The sequence below is a fragment of the Aotus nancymaae genome, unplaced genomic scaffold (genome assembly GCF_030222135.1).
Source record: "Aotus nancymaae isolate 86718 unplaced genomic scaffold, 86718_ANA_hifiasm-v0.15.2.pri h1tg000048l, whole genome shotgun sequence".
Taxonomy (NCBI): domain Eukaryota; kingdom Metazoa; phylum Chordata; class Mammalia; order Primates; family Aotidae; genus Aotus; species Aotus nancymaae.
The window spans coordinates 1236365-1254011 of record NW_026988462.1 but is presented as its reverse complement, the minus strand read 5'-3'; the positions used below and the strand labels follow the sequence as shown (position 1 = coordinate 1254011).

At 40.6% G+C, this 17647-nt stretch overlaps 1 protein-coding gene and 2 non-coding genes across 5 annotated transcripts in view; 1 reads left to right on the top strand and 2 right to left on the bottom strand.

Moving 5' to 3' along the window:
- CLYBL (citramalyl-CoA lyase) overlaps window positions 1-17647 on the top strand; it is a 277851-nt gene that overhangs the window by 165445 nt on the left and 94759 nt on the right. The window lies entirely within an intron of this gene.
- LOC135268989 (small nucleolar RNA SNORA25) lies at window positions 6699-6826 on the bottom strand. The gene has a single exon (XR_010337317.1). It is a non-coding gene; the product is annotated as a small nucleolar RNA SNORA25 (small nucleolar RNA).
- On the bottom strand, window positions 6893-6992 carry LOC135268994 (small nucleolar RNA U13). The gene has a single exon (XR_010337321.1). It is a non-coding gene; the product is annotated as a small nucleolar RNA U13 (small nucleolar RNA).

The following is a 17647-nucleotide window of genomic DNA, read 5'->3' as shown; positions in this document are numbered from 1 at the left end:
TTGCTTGAACCTGGGAGGCGGAGGTTGTAGTTGTGCCACTGTACTCCAGCCTGGGCAACAGAGCAGGACTCTTTATTTTTATTAAAATCTTTATTTTAATAAAGTTTATTTTTCTTAAAATCTTTATCTAGGATTTAATTTTATCTCATATATTTCACATCATAGCCCTGGCCTGTCAGGGTCGTTTTGGATTTTCATTTCATTATCCAATATTTATATCACGCACATCTTATGAAAATTTAACAAGTTTCTGATGGAAATTTTCAAGAGGTTGGAGCCAAGTGCTGCACAAGCATGCCACTAAAAACTTCTTTTCCAGTCTGTTGAACAGAGATGTGTATAGTGCTGATGAAATGCCAGTGCTGTAATTTGCATGACAAGCCAATGAGGTGCTATGATGACACTCCTTTTATAAGTAAGGAAACTGAGGCACAGAACGATCCAGTTTTATATATATATATTTTTAGACAGAGTTTTGCTTTTGTTGCCCAGGCTGGAGTGCAGTGGCACAATCTCAGCTCACTACAGTCTCCACCTCCAGGGTTCAAGTGATTCTTCTGCCTCAGCCTCCCAAGTAGCTGGGATTACATGCGCATGCCACTATGCCTGGCTAATTTTGTATTTTTAGTAGAGATAGGATTTCAACATGTTGGCCAGGCTGGTCTTGAACTCCTGACTTCAGGTGATCTGCCCGCCTCGGCCTCCCAAAGTGCTAGGATTACAGGCATGAACCACTACACCCTGCCCAGTTCATGAATTATACCATAAATGTGCTTATTCAGAAGCCTGACTCTCCTAAAATTCAATCTTGTCATACAGATATTATGAGATTTTCACCAAATACCTTTTCAAAATGAAGATATGTTTCCAATCTTCATGTCCAAAAATACCTTCTCCGCCAGTACCTCCACCTAACTAGGAAAGTGAAGTCAGGTAAATGAGACTTGTTCTTGAGGAACCCCACGCCAATACCTCATTGTTACTACCTCTTTGTAAAGTGTTGGAAATACAAAAATGCTGTACTGTGAACTTTGTTACAAGTGCTATATTGTTATTTACAAATATTATCTCTCATTTACATATGTTATCTTATTTAGTCCTTATAGCAATGTTTTGAAATATGTACAAGGTCACATTGCCATTAAATAGCAGAACCAAGATTTGAATCTCCTAGATTTTTTGCCAGGAACAAGCCTCCAGCTTACCCTCATGTATTTCCTAATCCATCTTCTCTCTCTTGGAAAGCGAGTGCCTTGGCTTCTTTTTATCTTTTGTCAGCTTCCTGCTCTCCATGATCTCTCAAAGGTTACTGACAGGAGCTCTGTGTGCCTGTCTGCAGACCCCTTCAGTGTCCTGGGATTGGGATTGTCATCCATTTAGACCTAGGGACTTCAATTCACTGCAAAGTCCAGATAAGCCTGAAACTTCTCAAATAGCTCATATTCCCTTTTCTTTCTTGAAGTCACCTCTTAATCATGATTCTTATTTGAATATTATTCTCTGGATGGAGGACATAGAGACCATTTTTAGTGAGTTTATTTCTCAGCAAGAAGAAATCCATATTAAAACTCTTAATTTCAGATTATCTAGTTAGAGTTGGGCTAAACTGAACCATTATTGCCTAATTCAGCTTTCTTGGAATTATTAAAACATAGTCACTTCATTTTGTATCTCATTTTTTTTTATTAGTAGACTAATTCCATATTTCATTTGATTGATTCTCTGTGAAGTATGGGCTTATAATGAAAACAATAGGAGTTTCCACAAAGCAGTTTATAAGTATATAATACCTTCCAGCAGGCTCTAATCCTGTCCTGCTAATCCAATTTGTGTTTAAGTAGCTCCTTCATGTCAAGGATGGCACTACCAGCTCACCTTCCCAGGCACGGATGATGAAAAGACTGCCTTCACTCCCCCTTATCTCCTCCTTTTCATTGTTAAATGCATGAGGAGGTACAGGGCTGTCTAAGCCACTGCTTGCTGGGCCACAGTAAAAATATGCCAAGTAATGCACCGATTTCTGATGTAACTCCATGACACTGGGTGAGGCCAAGGGAGTAGGTGCAGAGGAGGAAGAGGCACGATTCTGCCATTTCAGTTGAATAAATATTTAAATAATTATTTAATATTTAAGTTTAAATATTTAAATTTAAATACCTAATGAATACTTAAGTAACTACTGAGTGCTCAACTAGTTGCCATGGCAGGGAGGAGGGACACAAAAATGCTGGCAGATCCCTCACCTGGGGGAGACACAAGCTGGTGGTGAGACTGGCAAAAAGTAAATAGATGTAATCCAACAAAATAGATGAGACCATATTCCTGTTTTTTTTTTTTTTGAGATGGAGTTTCGCTTTTGTTGCCCAGGCTGGAGTGCAATGGCATGATCTAGGCTCACCGCAACCTCCGCCTCCTGGGTTCAGGCAATTCTCCTGCCTCAGCCTCCTGAGTAGCTGGGATTACAGGCACGCGCCACCGTGCCCAGCTAATTTTTTGTATTTTTAGTAGAGATGGGCTTTCACCATGTTGGCCAGGCTGGTCTCATATTCCTGGCCTTAGGTGATCCACCCACCTCAGTCTCTCAAAGTGCTGGGATTACAAGCCTGAGCCATCATGCCTGGCCAGTTCTGAGTGTTTTTTTAATCACCACTTGGTCCCTTGCTTGAAACATGACATACGAAAGAGTGCTTCCCAAGGTCTATGATGAAGAACCAGTTTGGTTATCCAATCCATTGTGGACTGATACTTCTGTAAAATACATTACAAATGAAATGCTACAAAAATTAAATGCTGGTTGGGTGACAACAATGTCAGGTGCTACAGAAGTTTCCAAACTCTTACTCTCCAAGGCTGTACTTAATCATAGTCGCATGGTAAGATTTCAAGGACCGAGAGTGGGCCACAAACAATACCTTGAGTAGCAAAGACTTAAATTTCCTGTTTAAATGAGATTTTTTAAAAAAAATCTTTTTATTGCTGAGCTCTAGCATAGTTGCATGGTGATTAGAGAAATGTGGTGTAAACGATGATTCTTTGAAATTTGTTGTTCTGCTTCATTACCAAATATATTAGCCATTTTTTGTAACTGTTCCACATACTGAAGAAGAAAGTGTATTTTCTATTTATTGGATGCAGAGTTCTATATATTTTCTATTAGACCAAGCTTACTAATTATATTATTCAAATACACAAATCTTTACTGACTTCTGTTTCATGTCAATAATTGAGAGAGGCTAGTTGAAATCTATGCTTTAATAGAAAATTTGCCAACGTCTTTAGGTATATACACATTTAGAATTATTACATTTTCCTGGCATATTGAATCATCTGTTTCTATGTTCTCACCATCTTTATCCCTTACAATGCTTTTTGCTTTAAAGTGTATGTGGTCTGATAGTAATACAGCAACATCAATTTTCTTTAGGTTGGCATTTGCTCAGTGTATAATTTTCATCTATTTGCTTTCAAAATGTCCATATCTTTGTGTTTTAATTATGTCTCCTATTTTTAAAAAATTCTATAGCCATGTTGACAGTTTCTCTTTTAAATAGTATGTTATGTTAATCTATTGACCTTTTTTTTTTCTTTGAGACAGAGTATGGCTATGTTACACAGGCTGGAGAGCAATGGTGCAATTATGGCTCACGGCAACCTCCGCCTCCCAGGTTCAAGCAATTCCCTTGCCTCAGCCTCCTAAGTAACTGAGATTACAGGTGCCTGCCACCACGCCTGGCTCATTTTTGTATTATTTGTAGAGATGAGGTTTTACCATGTTGGCCAGGCTGGCCTCGAACTCCTGATCTTAGGTGATCCACCCTCTTTGATCTCCCAAAATGCTGGGATTACAGGCGTGAGCCACTACACCCAGCCAATCCATTGACTTTTAATGTAATTATTGACAAGTTTTGATTTGATTACACAGTTATATTTCATAATGTTTTCCCACCTGTTTCATGTTTCTTTTTTTCATCTTTCTTTCAAAGATTTTTTGTTTCTTTCTTTTCTTTTTTCTTTTGAGATGGAGTCTTGCTTTGTTTCCAGGCTGGAATGCAGTGGCACAATATCGGCTCTCTGCAACCTCTGACTTCCAGGTTCAAGTGATTCTCCTGCCTCAGCCTCCCGAGTAGCTGGGACTACAGGAATGTGCCACCATGCCCAGCTAATTTTTGTATTTTTAGTAGAGACAGAGTTTCACCATGTGGCCAGGCTGCTCTTGAACTCCTGACTTCAGGTGATCCACCCACCTCAGCCTCCCAAAGTGCAGGGATTACAGGTATGATCCACTGTGCCCAGCCAGTTTGTTAATTTTTTTAGTCCATTCTTTCCTCTCTTGGCTTAGAAGTTATCACTGTAATTTTTATTGGTTACTCTTGAAATTTTACCAAGTACACTTAACAAAGCCTAAAATTAATCCATATCTTTCTTCTGGACAGCACGAGAATCTTGGAAAACTTTAAATCCAATGATCACTCTTGCACTGTATGCATTATTTTTGTCCAATATTTTAGTTATCTCTCTTTAATCCTATACATTTTATATTATTGCTATCTACAGTGTTTCTTTAGATTATCTTATGCATATTCCCACTTTTTTTGGCTTATTCCTTTTCGCATCTTAGATCTTCTTCCTGGGGTCAGCTTTCTTTCTCTTGAGGTGCATCTATAGTGCACCTCAGAATTTCCCTATGGTGAAGGTTTGTTGATCACAAAGTGTATATTTTTGCTTGTTTGAAAATATCTTTATGGGCCGGGTATGGTGGCTCACACCTGTAATCCCAGCACTTTGGGATGCCAAGGCAGGCAGATTACTTGAGGTCAGGAGTTTGAGATCAGCCTGGCCAATATGGTGAAACTTATCTCTACTAAAAACACAAAAATTAGCTGGGTGTGGTGGTGCATATCTATAGTCTCACCCTCAGGAGACTGAGGCAGGAGAATCACTTGAACTTGAGAGGCAGAGGTTGCAGTGAGCCAAGATCATGCCATTGCACTTTAGCCTGTGCAACAGAGTGACTCTGTCTTGGGAAAAAAAAAAAAGTTTATAATAAAAAAATTTTCAAAGAATGGGTATCTTGTTTTGGAATGGTTGACCACATTCTCTGAAGTGCCATCCTACTGTAAAAATGGATACATTTCAACAAAGTACTTTTTTTTTTTTACCTTTGGTATACTGAAGTTTTACTAAAATGTGACTAGATGTGAATTTATTACTCTTTTCTTCCCTCCCTTCCTCCCTTCCTTCCTTACTTCCTTTTTGCTTGGTATAAGTATTCCATCTTTTTTTTTAAAAAGAGGGCTTTATTATTTGGCTGGGCACACAAATCTAGATTGAAAGTTATTTTCTCTCTGATCTTTGAAGATATGGCTTCATCTTCTTCTGGTTACCATTATTGCTATTGAGAACTTCATTGTCAATCAGAAATTAAGCTACTTGTCTGTTTTCTTTGGCTGCTTTTAAGATATTTTTGCCTTTGGTATACTGAAGTTTTACTAAAATGTGACTAGGTATGGATTTATTACGCTTTTTCTCCCTCAATTCCTCTCTTACTTTTTTACTTCCTTTTTGCTTGGTATAAGTTGTGTTTACTATATTTGTAGATTCATGTATTTTATCTATTTTCTGAAATTTCCATTTAGCACTTCACATATGGCCTCTGTTCCTCCTTTCTATTCTTTCCTTTGGAGATGCTGAGTACACATATTTGGAAACTTCATTCTATCTTCCTTATCTCTTAATATCATCTCATATTTTCTCCTTGTTCTTCTGTGTTACATTCTTGGTTAGTTCTTCATGTTTAATTTCCAGTTTTCTAATTCTCTCTTCAATCATGTCTAATCTGTTTAACCCATCCTCTGAGGTTTTTTTGTTTTGTTTTGTTTTGTTTTTTTGAGGTGAAGTCTCACCCTGTGGCTCAGGCTGGAGTGCAGTGGCATGATCTCAGTTCACTGCAACTTCTGCCTCCTGGGTTCAAGCAGTTCTCCTGCTTCAGCCTCCTGAGTATCTGGAATTATAAGCATGTACCATCAAGCCCGGCTAATTTTTGTATTTTTAGTAGAGATGAGGTTTCACCATATTGGCTAGGCTGGTCTCAAACTCCTGAGATCAGATGATCCATCTGCCTTGGCCTCCCAAAGTGTTGATTACAGGTGTGAGCCACAATGCCTGGGCCATTCTCTAAGTTTTAAATTTTAATTATTATATTTGTCATATCTGGAGGTTCTATTTGGTTCTTTTCCATATCTGCTTGATATATTATGAATCTCATAATTTCAGTACTTTGGGGTGTAAATCATTTTTTATCTAAAGAGAAACTTTGGTTAAACTTTGGGACACTTATTTACTTTCCCACATCAACAGTCATAGATTATTATGTCATGATTATGAATGGCAGTCTTTTTTTTTTAAATGGTGTTTCACTCCTGTTGCCCAGACTGGAGTGCAATGGCATGATCTCGGCTCACTGCAACCTCTGCCTCCCGGGTTCAATCAATTCTACTGCCTCAGCCTCCTGGGTAGCTGAGATTACAGGCATGTGCCACCATGCCCAGCTAATTTTGTACTTTTAGTAGAGATGGGGTTTCTCCATGTTGGTCAGACTGGTCTTGAACTCCCAACCTCAGGTGATCTGCCTGACTTGGCCTCCCAAAGTGCTAGGATTACAGGTATGAGCCATTGTGCCCGGCTTATGAGTGGGAAAGTCTTATATTGCCTCAGGAAAACATAACGTTATGGAGTGCTATGGCATTTTATAGAGAACTTCCATCTTTGTTCACAGCATTAAGAGCTCTTGGTTTCGTAGCCTCATGAGCCCTCTTTGAAATAACCTATCTAAATCATTTTCTGTTGTTTCTGCTGACTCTTTCAGGATGAGCCCATATGTGTATGTTATTTACATCAGATCGGTATTGTGCCAATGTTGCAACAAGATTTGAGGAGGCACATCTCACACAATAGCATAAGTCAATCATCATGCTTATGAACTACAAAAGGATCATGAACCCGTATTGACTGGAATTAATTCAATCAATTCTTAGATCCCAAGAGCTTAGAGTGAGAAGGTTTTCCTCCAAAGAGAATTTGTGTTTGCTCCTGCTGAGTCAAAGATATTACTAACCTAGGAGTCTCAATTTATTCTCCCTAACCTTGCAGTGGTCTCAAGGCTTAGTATTCTGATACTAGGTCTGATATAGGCATTTGATTCCCTGTGTTCTTATTTTTCTCATCTCTCACAAATCAGAATTCAACCATTGCTTTTTGTTATTCTTTGGCTTCTGGAAAATTCTTTTACTTTTTTTTTTTTTTTTTTTTTTTTTTTGAGACAGACTCTCACTTTGTTGCCCAGCCTGGAGTGCAGTGGCTCAATCTTGGCTCACTGCAACCTCCACCTCCTGAGTTCAAGCAATTCTTGTGCCTCAACCTCCCAAGTAGCTGGGATTACAAGTGCCCACCACGAGGCCCAACTAATTTTTGTATTTTTAGTAGAGACAGGGTTTCACCATGTTGACCAGGCTGATCTCAAACTCCTGACCTCAGGTTATCTGCTCGCCTTAGCCTTCCAACAGGCATGGGCCACTGTGCCCAGCTGAAAATTCTATTATTTCTTATTTTAACGAGCCCAACAATGTATTAAAAAATACTTTTGTTGAAATGTATCCACTTTTACAGTAGGATGGCAATTCAGAGAACACGGTCAAGCATTCCAAAACAAGGTACACATCCTTTGAAAAATTTTTTTTTTTCCTTGAGACAGAGTCTCACTCTGTCGCCCAGGTGAGAGTGCAATGGTGCACCCTCCACTCACTGCAAACTCTGCCACTCAGGTTCAAGCGATTCTCCTGCCTCAGCCTCCTGAGTAGCTGGGACTGCATGTGCAGTCCATCACACCTGGCTAATTTTTATATATTTAGTAGAGCTGAGGTTTTACCATGTTGGTGAAGTAGAGATGAGCTTTCACCATGTTGGCTAGGCTGATCTCAAACTCCTGACCTCAAGTAATCTGCCCACCTTGGCCTCCCAAAGTACAGGCATGAGCCACCCTGCCTGGCCTTTGTTTCTTTTTTTTTTTTTTTGAGACAGGGTCTTGCTCTATCACCCAGACTGGAATGCAGTTGTTCGATCATGGCTCACTGCAGCCTCAACCTCCCAGGCTTAAGCAATCCTCCTACTTCAGCCTCTTGAGCAGCTGGCACCACAGGTGTATGCCACCATGCCCAGATAATTTTTTAATTTTTATTTTGTAGTGATAGGTGTCTCTCTGTGTTTCCCAGGTTTGGTTATAAATTTTTAAAAAATTAGTCTTAAATTCATTCTTTTTTTTTTTTTTGAAACGGAGTTTCACTCTTGTTGCCCAGGCTGGAGTGCAATGGCGTGATCTCCGCTCACTACAGTCTCCGCCTCCTGGGTTCAAGCGATTCTCCCGCCTCATTCTCCCAAGTAGCTGGGATTACAGGCATGTGCCACCATGCCTGGCTAATTTTTTGTATTTTTAGAAGAGATGGGGTTTCTCCATTTTGGTCAGGCTGGTCTTGAACTCCCAACCTCAAGTGATCTGCCCATCTCAGCCTCCCAAAGTGCTGGGATTACAGGCGTGAGCTACTGTGCCCAGCCTCTAAAATTCATTCTTATACATTATTTAAAGAGCCAAATGGTTATAAAGCAACCCCAACCGTTAATCAGTTTCCGTGTCTCCAGAGACAATCCCTTTTACCTGTTCTAGTTTGTTTATATGCCATTCTTCAATATCTCTAATATATTTCTTAATTTTTTTTTTTCAGTTTCAGCCATGATATATTGACTCCTCACTATGGAGAATGAGGATTTATCACTCCTCCCTCTCCACTTTGTCTCTGCCCTGCGTGAACATTTCCCATCCCCTAGTTGTCCCAATACAATTATATTGTAACTTTAGTAGGATTAGTATTCAGTGTAAAAACTATTTAGAGCTGAACTATATAGTAATAAACTGATTATCTTTCTGTTTCTGCCTGACCTATTGTTTTCCAGGGAGGTGGAGTTCATAACTGCCTTTTTTTTTTTCTGACTTAGTTTTCTATTAAGTTGTCACTGATTCAGTACTTCATGACTAATTGTCTGAATCTCCCCTTTGTATATTCAGAAGCATCTGGTATTGTGTCAGTTAATTTCTTCAAGGAGTTCTCCCTAAACCGTCCAGTCCCTTGAAGTCTGGGCTGCTGGTCCTTCAGACAGTGACACAACTGGAATCCTGAACTCTCCCTTCCCCACCATTCTGGGGATTCTCTTCACCTTTCCCTTGTAATCAATGTCCTGTTTTCCACATCCTATAACTTTTGTTTCTAGGTCTGTTTCTGTGTTTGGATGAGGCATAGCCACCAATGGCTCCTAAGAAATGGCTTCCTTCTGAAGCATAGAGGCAACTTACATGAACATAATCCCATTTTTTTCTAATTTAGCTTGTAAAGAATAGAGATCTTTTCAGAGTCTAAACCAAAGGAGTAACTCAGAATTGTGATTTGAGGAAGGCTTTTTCTTGGGAACCTAAGTTAATAAAGTCTAGAATGTCACTTATGGGCAACTTGATACCAGCAGTCTGATTTAGTGGAAAGGGTAGAGGGCTTGGCAACAGAAAACTCATTTAAATTTCCCAGTTTTGACATCTGCTAGCCAGGGAATTTGAGTTCTGTAAACTCAGGAGCCTCTGTTTCTTTCATCTGTCCCATGAGGTTGGTGATAATGAAACACACACCACCCACCACAGGGCCAGCTGTGAGGCTCAAACAGAAAAGGACTTTGTAAACTCTCAAGTGCTACATAAATAGTGTCTTTTTTTTTTTTTTTTTTTTAAAGCAGTGGTGTCATTGTTAAAGAGATAAAGCTTAGAAAATTTAAGAGGGTGAGTAATTAGTGTGTTCCTTAAGGTAGCTCTTTAACATACAGGAGCATAATTCGATGGGAACTTTAGAGCCATATTGCCTATGGCTGTGTCTGGATTCTGATAACATTTTGTCCTGACAATGTGACCTCAGGGAAATTAATTCCACATCTTCGTACCTCCATTTCCTCTTCTGTAAAATAAAGAATAAGGACGGTAAGAGTAGTGTTCTACCCCGCCGAATTAGATTAAAGGGGCTGACATTTGTAAAGTGCTTAGAGCTGGTCTCGAACTCCTGACCTCATGATCTGCCTGCCTTGGTCTCGCAAAGAACTGGGATTACAGGTGTGAGCCACCATGTCTGGCCAATTTCGCTTATTTATTTATTTTTGAGACAAAGTTTTGTTCTTATTGCCCAGGATATAATGCAGTGGTGCAATCTCGGCTCACTGCAACCTCCGCCTCCCAGGTTCAAGCAGTTCTCCTACCTCAGCCTCCCAAGTAGCTGGGATTATAGGCATGTGCCACCATGCCTGGCTGATTTTGTATTTTTAGTAGAGCTGGGGTTTCTCCATATTGGTCAGGCTGGTCTTGAACTCCTGACTTCCGGTGATCTGCCCGCCTCGGCCTCCCAAAGTGTTGGGATTACAGGCGTGAACCACCATGCCTGTTCCTACAATTTTGCTATTTTTTTAACCTTCTCCCTCAACTATAGTAGACAAACAAAAGACTCTAATACCAGAAAAAAACCACTTTGCCATTTAAACTATATAGATTTCTTAACACGAGAGGGGAGAAACGGCCATCTTAGAAAGATCTTATTTATTTATTTTTCCCTCCAGAAGCCAGAGAAAAATAAATTGCTTTTTTGAACTGCTGAACAATGTATTTTTACTTTGCATTATTGTGCCAGATACTTGAGCAGTTCTCAGAAGAAAGGGAATAAGAAAAAGTCCAGAGAAGGCAGCACCGTCTGCCTAAGGACAGTTCAGAGCAAGTGGGAGCTAGGCCAGAGGCCGGGCACTGAGCAAGACCCACACACCGTGACCTTTCCGTACCGTGGGAAACACAGGGATGGGAGGGCAGTCATGGGTGGGCTGGGACTGTCTAGGGAGAGCTGGCCGCCCACAGTAGAGGGGCAAGGGAAGCACCTGGTTGAGTGGGGATCAGAGCAGCGGTTCTCTTCACAGCCACTTGCTCCATGTGGCAGAGTACTCGGGGCAGCCAGGAGGGCCGCTTTGTTGCAGCTGCCTTCCGCCTTGTACACGAGGAAAGGCAAATGCCTTCTACGTGGCAGTCAGTGCTTCGGCAGCCCCACCCCCCAACATCCCACCCCATCCCCCACCCCTGGAGCTTCTCAACTGGTCCATGCTCTTTGAATGCTTCTGCTCCTGTCACCCCTCCAGGGTATTAGGTCATACCAAGGCCTAAAGAAGGGTGAGTGGTTGTGGAGGTGAGAACAACTGGAGGCCATGTAGAGGAGAAGGGAGTGCAACTGTGACTCCCACAGCGAGCCCCATCCTACGTGCCTCTTCCCCAGACTGTAATTCCTCTGAGGACTCCTGTAGTTACCCATCAGACTGCAGAACCAGGGAGGCACTCTATTTGTCAGTGTGAGTTGCTCAGAAAGAAACACCCAATATCAATCAAAGTTATTGGCTTATTATTACTCTTTGATTAATATAAATATGATTTCCTGATACATCATTTTAAACCAGTTAACTCTTGGGTTGGACTGTAATGCCATACAGATGGAGGGTCCTTTCCACTTGAGCGTATGTATTCTTTCTATGTGCGGTCTCATTTACACTTCTTGTGTGCATGTGTGTACATAAACACACACACACACACACACAGTACATAGACCCTAAAGCCCCATTTATGCTTACATAGGCATACTGTACACATACATGAATCCATTTGGCTAACTTTTAAATTCCTCAGTGCTGTCATTTTCGTTGAAATAAATTAGTAGAGTGGCTAGGTGTATTCTCCCCATGGCGAGCCAGTGAACTAATGTGCAGGAAATGATTAAATGTATACAGGGGGATGGGGAGCCAACTCCTCTTCAATAGGGATATGAAATTAGGATGGGAAGGCTCCTCTCCCAGGTGCCTTGCCTTTATTAAAAGACTTAAGAGCTTGGGAGATTTCTTCAATAGGAATTCAGATATCTATGAGTCTTTCTGGAACAGTATGGAAAGCTGAACTGTGCTTAGGAACTCTGCAAGGTCTTTTTGATCCTTAAAGGTTCTGATATAAAAACCTATCCAGGTTTTTATAAAAGTCATAAAGTGTTTTCAGTGTTTTATTAATCTCTTCATACCCTTAAATAACCTTTCCCCTTTTGAACAGTAATTGTTAAAAAATAAACAAAAACCAAAATTTTTTTTTCTCACTGTTTTATTCTTTAAGCCAGGCATCTTCTTAATGCAAGGATTCAGATATCTCTATTAGGGTCATAATAGTCAGCAATTTCCATTTAATGAGCTCAGCAAAGTCTCTTTACAAAGAGATGCAGGCTTTAAATTGCCAGTTATTTCTTTTCCTGCAATTCCTAGGAATCCAATTAAGTCAGACTGAGTATGATCTATAATGTGATCTATCTGGCTACAGAAAGCCTGGGCCTAGGCAATAAAACAGATCTTTGAGCTCCAGCTCAAAATTAAGATTAAATAAAAAAAAAAGAAAATGCAGCTTAAATGATTCAAAGCTTTATAAATGTGGAAACTGTAGCCATTTCCTCTAATATGAAGTAAGAAATAGCTTGGAGACTATAGTGAAAATCATTAAACTTACTTATTCCAAATATAGCTACTAATTAAAATCTCTCCTTTGGACCAGGACCACGGGTGATTTTTACAAAATAAATTTGAGAGGTTATGGTTTGCTAAATCTATGACTAATGAATCAAGTATGTGGCCGGGTACTGTGGTTCACGCCTGTAATCCCAGCACTTTGGGAGGCCAAGGTAGGCAGATCACCTGAGGTCAGGAGTTTGAGATCAGCCTGGCCAACATGGCGAAACCCTGTCTCTACTAAAAATTCAAAAGTTACCCAGGTGTGGTGGAGCACGCTTGTAATCCCAGCTACTCGGGAGGCTAAAGTGAGAGGATCACTTGAACCCAGGAGGACAAGGTTGCAGTAAGCCGAGATTGCGCCACTGCCCTCCAGCCTGGGTCGACAAGACTCCATCTCAGAAAAAAAAAAAAAAAAAAAAAAAAGAATCAAGTGTATATAACTATTGCCAAAATAAAGAGATAATGTGAAATCATTCAGAAAACATGCTTCATATCAAAACATAGTATTTTTTTCAGATTTCAAAACTTCATTGGCCATAATTTATAACAAAGTATTCAATACTATGTTTTTATTTATTATCATTATTATTTTTGAGATGGAGTCATGCGCTGTTGCCCTGGCTAGAGTACAGTGGCACTATCTCCACTCACCACAACCTCTGCCTTCTGGGTTCAAGTGATTCTCATTCCTCAGCTTCCCAAGTAGTTGGGATTACAGGCATATGCCATCATGCCCAGCTAATTTTTGTATTTTTAGTAAGGACAGGGTTTCGCCATGTCAGCCAGGCTGATCTTGAGCTCCTGACCTCAGGTGATCCATCTGCCGGCCTCCCAAAGTGCTGAGATTACAGCCGTGAGCCACTGCACCCAGCCTAAATACTATGTTTTTAATAATAAATCAGTGATAAGTTAATATTCTGATTTAGAGATGGAGTTGAGCAATATCATACTTTCGTCATGTGTTTTTAAACACATCAAAGCTTCTCAGGATGGTGGTAGTGGTGGTTTAAATCTTATTCTGTACCAGTTATGCAGGCCATATAGTGTTTTGCTGATAGGACTTAAGTGTGGCTTATGAGGAGCAAATGTAAGTAAGGAATTAAGACATAGCCTGCCTTTCTACTAAATATATGCTATTTCAAATGTGTTTTTGCCATTTTCTCCATGCAGTGCAGTTGTGTTTGCCATTTATTGGTCAGACATTAACCTCTAAAAGTTAACAGTTGGGTCCTGAATTCTCAGCCAAGTCTAGTCTAAGAAGCCACATATTATTGGGCAAGTTATTGATTAACTCCAGATAATTAAACCAAAAAGACTTTTCTAGGGCCAGGGGTGGTGGGTCATACCTGTAATCCTAGCACTTTGGGAGGCTGAAGAGGGAGGATCACTTGAGGCCAGAAGTTTAAGATCAGCCTGGGCAATATAGTGAGACCCCACCTCTACAAAAAAGAACAATTACCTAGGCATGGTGTCCTCTGATTGCGGTCCCAGTTAGGAGTCTGAGATGGGAGGATAGCTTGAGCCCAGAACGTTGAGACTGCAGTGTGCTGTGATCATGCCACCACACTCCAGCCTGGATGACAGAGACCCTGTCTCAAAAACAAAAAAAGCAAAAAATCTCCCTAGACATTGGTCAGAAGAGTTCAAAAGCCTAGAGAGAAAGATTAGCTGGGGAGCTGGCCAGAGACAAAAGGCCAGCTTTGTCTTTGGTTTCCCAAAGACTATTCAAGAATTGGAGGGTGAATTATTGGAGCCTTCTGGAGTAGAAAAATACAGCTAGGGTTGAACACCAATAGGCATTCTGTCGAGCATTTTGTCTAAGCCCCCTTCCATTTTGCAAGGGAAGGCTGATAACCTGGCCCAACTGGTGCAGGCCTGCAGGGCACGGGGCAGGGTGGAATGCTGTCAAGAACTTCTCTTTCCTAGAGCTGTGGATGAATAGGCACATAGGGGTAGGCAAAGTAGAGAGGGCCAAACAATGGAAACAAACAAAAAAACTGTTCCACGTAGTTAGAGCAAAGGGAGCCTGAAGTGGGTATGAGAACCCAAGTTTGTAGTCAAGACATAAGAGGATTAGGGAGAACAGATCTAGGAACTTCCACTGGTTGGGGCCGTCATGGCTGTCTGTGCTGGCAGCCATGATTGGGCTGCTTCACATTTTCACATCTCTGTGCTGGGAGCCATGATTGGACTGCTGCACTGGAGACATGCTGCATGCATCAGCCTTCAACTTCGAGGTCCAGAGGTAGGGTGGGTATTAACACATCTTTTTCCTGGGTTTGGCTGGAGGACAGTGGCCTCCTTGAATTTTGGCCCATTCCTAAACCGAAGGCAGTTCCCACAGTAGTTCTTTCCAGCCCCTCCCCTTCCTAAGAGGGCCAGACGATGGAGCTGACCATGGTGCTGAAGGTGGTCTGAGATTGATTCTAGAGAACATTTAGGGAGTACTTCCTGTGTGCTAGCACTATTTCTAAGTGCTCTGCATGGGTTAACTCATTTCATGTTCATAGAAACTCTGTGAAAGAGGTGCTATTATTGTCCCTATTGACAGATAAGGAAAGTGAAATACAGAGAGGTTAACAAACTTGCCCAAGGTCACACAGCTAATAAGGAAGCCAGGCAGTCTGTACCCCAGAGCTGCATTTTTGATCGCTACATTTGGTAATGAGGGGCAGTAGCAGAGCCACACAAAATCTGCTGAATTTTCACTTGTCTGATATCATCTTAGCAGAAGTGAGCCAAGGCTCCCCATCTCAAGTTGCAAAGCAGGTTGCTGTGGGGTGGCATCTTGGAGAGCCAGCCACAGTAGTGTAGACTGGTTGGGCACAAGCAAAAGTGGGCGGCCCACCTACTCCATCCAGACAGCCTACACCCTAATGTAATCACTTGTTTCACACCTGCTTCCCTTGGTAGGCTCTTGGCTTTATGAAAAGGGTGCCATTGTATCCCCCATTGCTTACCAGGGTGCCTGAGACATGGTAGGCATTCAGCAAATATTTTATAAAGTAATGGGTTACATGTTATCACTATATGGAAACTTATTAATTTGCTATTATTTCACAATTGATAGAAGCACTGTGTTTTAGAAATTGTAGTCCCATTTTATTTTATATTTGTCATGCCCTGTTTTGGGAGTTATATAGAGTTCAGAGTCTTTTATAGATGCATGTGTAGAGACAAAAATGAAAGAGCTGAAGTCATGAGTTGAGCGATGTGAATGCCTAAATACATGTATGACTAAATTTTTGTTATATGTGAGATTTGGGATCTTACACTATATTTAAGATTAAGATCTTACTGTATCACAGGAAGGTAGTTCACTGACATAAAAATAACTGAACTGTCTCTTTTAGAGGCTGTATAAGCATTCCATGTTAACAGAACTTGTAGTGGCAGTTAGAAAATACTCCAGTCAAATTTCTGGTTTTGGAGCTGAGTTTATTATTGCCTGTTTGTTGTTTGATTTTAATCAAATCATGTTTTTGTTGTGTTATATTAATATGTAAAAGATTTGTATGTCTGCCGTGTTGGGGTGTGTGTGTGTGTTTGTGCGTGTGTGTGTGTGTGTGTGTGTGTGTTTTTAAGCAACACTCCACAACTGAGCTCTTGGAGGTCCAGGCCTATTTTGACAGCTCCCCTTAGTCCGTGTATCACCAAGCTCCTTCTCTGCCAATATGTTTCACGTGATTTTGTGGACATGTGTAGCACGCCTGTGCAACTTGCAAACACCCATGCATTATTACAATAATAATTGGGTTTTGATGCAACTGGAACTCAGTACTACCAAGCTGCCAGCATTTCCTTTTGGCTACCAGTACTAGGCAGGAAAATTATAGTCTAACTGTCTTCCTGTTTATTGATAAACAAAGTGGCCAGCCCAGCAATGGAGCCTGATTAGCAGTTTGCACCCTTTGTGAAAGGATAAACAGAACCCTACTGTTTTCTGTGTTTGACTGCAATTTGCATCTTTAAAGAGGTTGGACTGCCCTGAGATTCATGTTCAACTCGAGTGCCTGGATATTCTTTGATATGTTACATGTCAGCCTCCTTGTTTTCCTCTCCTTCATCTTGAAACAACATTTGCCAGCGTTTCTCTGTTCCCATCTGGCTTACCATAAGCTTCCCCATAGTCACCTGTCTGAAGAAGGAGGGAGGGGAGAGACAGGAGATGAAATATGTCTCTGTTTCACTGTGCTCAAATTTTATATTCCCAGAAGGCCCTTTCATGTCATCTCAATTCCATTTTTTGAAGAGAGAGTAATACAAGAATGAAGACCCAGAGACAAAAGAGAATCTGCTTACTGCTCTCTTTGGCCCACAGGATCACGTTTAGGCTCATTCCCCCTCCATCATCTTCAATCACTCAGCAAAAAGTGCCTTCCCCCTTTGTAAAGTGAAATGTAGTATTAGACTTCTTCCTCAAGTTTGATGAGTGTTCTATTCTGAAATTTATTCTAACCTAATTAGATTCTTAAACTAAATGGTAACAGAGCAAATAGTTGGCTCCCTCTAATTATTTTCCAATGAAAGAAATGAAGATCATTTTAACTCGAATTTGCATGATGTAAGAGAGAGTATTAATACGTGTAAACATGCATTAATCTGTTTAAACAAACTTTCCCCATAATCCTTACCATATGTAAACAACATTTGTTCTGCCTTGGAGATACTGCATGATTAAACCCACGAGACTGCAGTTATCCCACTGAACAATTTCCTTTTATAACTTCAAAAGAAATGTTATATATTTATCAGAGGTTGTAGGGTGTTAAGTGTAGTTAGACGTAAATGTACCTCAGCTATTTCGTTAATGCCAATAGGGATTAAATTAGATTTTTATAGCTGCTGTAGAAGTCTATTTGGTAGTTAACAAGTGGGATTTTTAAATCCTGGGAAACATAATCCTATTATAAAACAGGCAGCTGAATTAACATAACCTGGGAAGGGACTCTTCATGGATTAGCATTTTTTTTTACAATAACAAAGAAAACCATCA